The sequence below is a fragment of the Cyprinodon variegatus genome, unplaced genomic scaffold (assembly GCF_000732505.1).
Source record: "Cyprinodon variegatus isolate N-32 unplaced genomic scaffold, C_variegatus-1.0 Scaffold132, whole genome shotgun sequence".
Taxonomy (NCBI): Eukaryota; Metazoa; Chordata; class Actinopteri; order Cyprinodontiformes; family Cyprinodontidae; genus Cyprinodon; species Cyprinodon variegatus.
In genome coordinates this window covers 903,151-909,150 of record NW_015150585.1, presented here as the reverse complement: position 1 = coordinate 909,150, position 6,000 = coordinate 903,151, and positions in this window count along the sequence as shown.

Below are 6,000 nucleotides of genomic sequence, written 5' to 3'. Positions count from 1 at the left end.
AAGAGAGAGAGAGAGAGAGAGTGCAAATTCACTAAATGTCATCTCAGAATCCGTTCCTCCTGGATGAGCATGTAACAACAGTAGACATTTGTTTGGATAATGATGTTGACACTGTAGCAATCCCTCATACATTCGAGAGTGGAGAGGAGATAACTCCGTTTATACAGTGGAAAGTCTAGGCGACAAACAGGACCATACACTTAAAAACAGGTCCAAGTCTATCATCAGTCATCAGCAGTTTTTGATGGCAGCAACCCCACTGATCCCTCCCTCCAGGATGGTGTTACATAAAAACAGCTAAACCTTGTTTTTGTTTATTTATTTTTTTCACCAGGAAAGACTTCCATGATTTTCAAGCGGACCACCCATTTGCAGTAATACAAGAATCTGACCCAAAAATGTATATACCTCTGGCTGCGTGAGATCAGTTCAATATTAAAAACCCTTCCCTTTATGATGTCATATGGGGAAATAAGCTTTACAGAGCAGCGTGTATGTCATCGGTCAAGCTACAGCTTTTATCTAATCAATTGTTCAGGGCTCCAAGTCGCTAATTTTACTAAGTCTTCCTGGTTGTCCTGGTTACGGGTTGTGGGGGCACGGCCTTATGGATGACAGAAGCATGTAAAGCCAAAACACCTTGTCCAAAGGAGAGCTGAATAAGGAGATTTTTGTTAAGGTCTGCTAATCTGAGATGATTTTTTTTCTGCAAAAACAGCAAAATCATGCTCTGGGAGCCTTAGTGTTAACAGTTTTTATTCTCAAATGTACAGTAGCAAAATATGGGACTATTAACTAAAGAGCTAGATGCTCAGATGCTTTAGTATCTCTCCATGCTTTGTTGTTGATCTGTTTTGTTTTTCGGCTTGTATATAAACAAAATTGCAGCACCACTTCAAACAAAGTGCTTTTAAATGGCATGCTTCTTTTTACTTCCATTGTCATAACTTAGATGTTCTCCCCTAATTGGTGAACTTTTGCCAGCCAATCATGTTTCCATTCTTCTACTAAATGAAGCTGTGCCTCAGTTGAGTTTGTTCTGAAAACTGTATTTTATTATACTTTTCAATAATGGCAGTGAAATAAAAAGAAATAAAATGCTCGATTGAGTACCTATTAGCACACATTCAGTCTGTGTCAATATAGCAGTTTATTTGGTCTTTCATTGTTTAAATATAACAAGATGGCAACTGAGAGAGGTGCACTGCTGGAATATACCCATGGGAACAAAGAGAACAGGTTTATAAACATACATACAAAGTTGTCTATACGTGCAAATATCACAATCTTTGTATAAATGCATACAGTACACACAAACCCCATCACAAAAGAAAAAAAAAAAGAGAAATTAACTTTGGAGACAGGGATGGGGAAGAGATAAACATTATCTGACATCATCTGATCTTAATCAAGTTCTGACCCCACAATGATCAATGACAGGTTTTCAAACCATTCTTCCTGACTTTTAAGAGATAACTTTATCTTTTACATCCCTAGGTGTTTCAAGATTACATACCTTAGTTGTAAATGTGATGGAACTCTTTTTTTCTTCCAGTTTAGCAAAATCATTCTTTATGCCGCACATATCATGACTTCTTTCTACTACTGGAGCTTCCTTTTGTTTTTCATACATTGTGCATAATCAATTCCAAGGTAATGCAATTCATAAATACTTTTTTTAAACATCAAATTTATGTTAAATGCTGTAGCTCAAATAAAAGATATTTAAACTAGAAATAATGAATTTATTCCTATCATTACCATTAAACATTAAACTGGATTTTTCTTATTTTTCTTATAGAATAACTATAAGAATAATTATTCTATGAGTATTTTTTGGTTATTCGATATAGTTATATAGTTCCCAAAGATGATAATCTTTGGGAATTTAAGATTTAACTTTTTCCATTTTTAACAATGCAAAATGTAAATCAAGCCCTTATGCACTCTATAAAGTGCCTTGAGATGACACATGTTTTGAATTGGTGCTATATAAATAAACTGAATTGAACTGAATAAATGAGAACCTTCTTCCTTTGTGAAAAACCTACTTGTCTGATTCTAGCTTTTCAAAAAAAGAAGGCACATTTACACCTGGACAATGACAAACACATATACAAAATTGTTCATAAACCTTGTTTAGTGAAAGAAAAGACTATAATGGTCACAGACATAACTTGAATATGACAAAAACAATAATTAATACAATTTATATATAAAAAATGAACAAATGAAAGTCAAATAAAGCTTTTTAACCATACTTCAAAAGAATGATTTAAAAATATCTAATTATACAGGCCTGGATAAAATGATGATACCTTTAACTTACGGTAATAATTTTTGCACACCCTTTTGAGTAAATCACCGCAATCAGTCGATTCCTGTAACTGTCAATTAGCTCCTCTCAGCAGGTTTTTTTGGTCGACACCTCTTCACGTGTTGAAGGTTTAAGGGTGCCTTTTTCCAGGCGACATTTTTCAGCTCCTTCAAATGTGCTCAATAGGATTTAGGTCAGGGCTCATAGAAGGCCACTTCAGAGTAGTCTGATGTTTTCCTCTTACCCTTTCTTGGCTATTTCTAGCTGTGTCATTAACCTGTCACAAAACCATGACCTGTGACTGAGCCCAAGTTGGCTGACTCTAGTTGGCACATTTCTCTCTGGAATCCCTTCATAGTACTGAGATTCATGGTGTCTTACAGAGGGTAACCTTAATATATACAGTGTACCAGATAAATCAAATGTTCATAATTCATAATCCATGTTTCACAGTAGGGATAGTGTTCTTTTCTAATATGCTTCATTTTACGTCTGTGAACTTAGAGCTGATGTGCCTTGGCAAAAAGCTTCACTATTGTTCATTTGTCCGTAGGACATTCTCCCAGAAGCTCTGTGGTTTGTGTAGTTTGGTAAAAAAGGTGTGGATAAAAAGGAAAAGTCAATGAGTATGAAAAACACAGTACATAACTAATGCCAAAAGAGATAAGAGCATTGGCACTGGGAATACAACATGAATGTTTGGTGTTCACTGAAGCAGGAGGTTAGACCTCAAAGTTGGCTATGTGATTTTCATGAGGAAGTACTTCTAACAGATGGCAACAGCGTACATACATGAATTTGGATCATGCTCGGTGCAATTATAGGGGTGTTCGATTTTAAAGGTTGCATCCTCCAAGGACCCGGTCTATCTGGACTGGATCCTTCGAGGTCCGTTGAAAATAAGGAGACCGGAAGAGTTTTGGCTGTGAATTCAGACAGGTCCAGCCTTCCCTGCTTTCACCGCCGGTATGCTCTGTTGCCTAACAAACATGACAGTTGACACACAAAGCAAGAAAAGAATGAATACGAACTTTTTCATTGCATAGGCATCGCCGCCGCGCTACGACATAAACCTTCGGAGGACGCAGCCCCCTGCATTCGAACTCAGCAATTGTTTTCAGTATCAAAAATAACTATGTAAACACTACCAGGATGGACGTTTTTTGGTGTTTTATTTAGAGGCATGTGATGTGACAAAGTCCCATCGATAAATAATATGTTAGACATATCTAGCCTTTTGAATAGATTACATTCAAAATAATATTTATCAATTTAGCAGTCCTTACAAATAAATATAACGTGCAATTTAATGAGGTTGTTTAATTTTTACATTTTATTTCTAAAAGTTAAAATCATTTATTATTATCTATTATATATATATATATATATATATATATGTATATAGTTTTTCCTTTAAAATACCTTAACAGCAAAAAATTAAAATTATATATATATTCAGATCAATTCTGTCTTACTCCAAACTTAGATTATGGAAATCTGAAAAACTCACACGGAGAAAAAGACATTTAGAAGAAATGTACTGATACAATTACTTAGTATTTGGCACTCAGACCTCGGCAGGAAACATAGCGCTGAATTTTAATAGATATGCATGGACAGGAGCAAAGAACAGGGCTTTTTCCACCCAGGCCTGAAACTGGTGGTGGAGTGGAGACAGATGAAGTTGGTCAGTCTGTAGACTGCTGGTTAGCGAGACGGTATGCTGAGCTTTTTGGGGAGATCCAGTGGACTGTGTGAGCTCACACTGCAAAAACGATCCAGAAATAAGTAAAAAATTATTAAATTAAGTATATTTAGCCTTAATTTGAGCAGGTAAATAAGATGATCTGCCAATGGCACAAGTATTTTTACTCTTAAAATAAGATAGTTAGATAATATGCACTTGAAATAAGACAATAACATTGTTTTTTCTTATTTTAAAAGGATATCGTCTTGTTCCATTGGCAAACTGTCTCACTTACATCCTCAATTCAAGGAAAATGCACTTATTTTAAGAAAAAAATAACTTTCTATTTTTGCAGTGCATACTAGAGCTTCACTCAGGGACCTGGAAGATGGAAGTCCAGTTTGGATAATACAGGTTGAAAGAACCTGTCCGTGATGATCAAGCATGAAGCGACAGTGCAGAGGAAAAACTCCCCATTGTGAAGAAGGTGGGTCTAAACGGGGACATCTGAATGAAGTCACATGGCGCCAGCACCACCTGCACACTAGGTAGCACACGTGTTGCGGATCGGGGGCCTTTTAAGATTAACTTTGGATGCTGATCGACCTTCGTGGAGGCGCAGTTCAAAGCCGATTGGATGTGTCGTAGGCGAATGAAGGCGAATAACCAGTTTATTTAGTTGAACTTCCGCCTAGGCTCCATATGTATTTCTGGATGCTCCCTTGATGTCTCTATCCTAAAGTGTTCCCTCTTGTAGGCACTGCTGCTATTTTTGTCTAAAAGGCGGCAGCCAGGTCGCTGCCTGGCTTCTGAAGATTATTTTCCTTAGATAGAAAACTTTCAATCAATTTGACTGTATGATCTGGTGAATTGTAAAGTGCCTCGAGGTGTTGTGAATTGGCGCTTTATAAATAAACTGAATTGAATTTAATATATTTTTTAATTATTTTATATTTTTTGCTTGATTATTTTAAAGATTTTTCTTTTGAAAAAAATCCAGAAAAAAAGCTGCATTGGGAGAATTTTTAACTGGGATTATCATTCATTTATGACGTCTCCAAACTCACTACCACAAGAAAGACTTTGTTTTGATTTGTTTTTCGCCCTTTTTTTATTTCAGAAAAGGTACACACATTTTTGTGTTTTTAATGTTTCTTTTTAAGATATTTATATCACATTACCAAAGTGTTAAGATATAAACCTTACCCATATTCGGTCAGGTTTGAACAAAATGATTGGGAACAAAGCAGAAAATCATCATAAAGGCCAGTCGATTGACGGTAGATTCAAGTTAAATATTATTAAGATCACTATATCAAGAATCTGCGCTTATTTTCCTTAATTAAAAACGTTTTTTCTCCTTTTTTTTATTTGTATCCCTTCAAGGAATTTAAAAAGGAGCAATATCAGTTACTTGTGACCTAAACCTTAAAAGTTTTAACAAGAAAGTAGAGCTGAATTTGATCTTTTAACACTATTAGTCCAAGTACACAACAAGGTCTGCCAAAAAAATGAAAAACAATCCACTGGACTTGGTTTCCAAGTTTGAAGATGTTTCACTTCCCATCCAAGAAGCTTTTTCAACTCATATTGTCAGGAATAGTGTTGAGTTCAAGGTTTTACAGTAGCCCAACAAAGCCTTGTTTTTTTTTATGAAAACATGCAAATTGGAGCAGACGAAGGGGTCTTTGGAAACCAAGTCCAGTGGATTGTTTTTAATTTTTTTTTTTTTGGAATGACAATGACCTGGATGACTGAGAATCTTCACACCAACAAGGCAGTGTTGAGTGTTAAACAATCTGTGTTTTGGGAGACTCTGGGTCTAATTGTTATAGAAAATCCATGGAGCAATCCAAGGACAATTTGATTGATTTTCATGGAGATGGAGTTAACAAAGATGAGATATATGTTATATTTCTAGAAGAGTGAAAGCTGAAATTAATACGCATCAATAAAATTAGGATGAACAACAATGGAACTGTGTTACTGTAGTTTT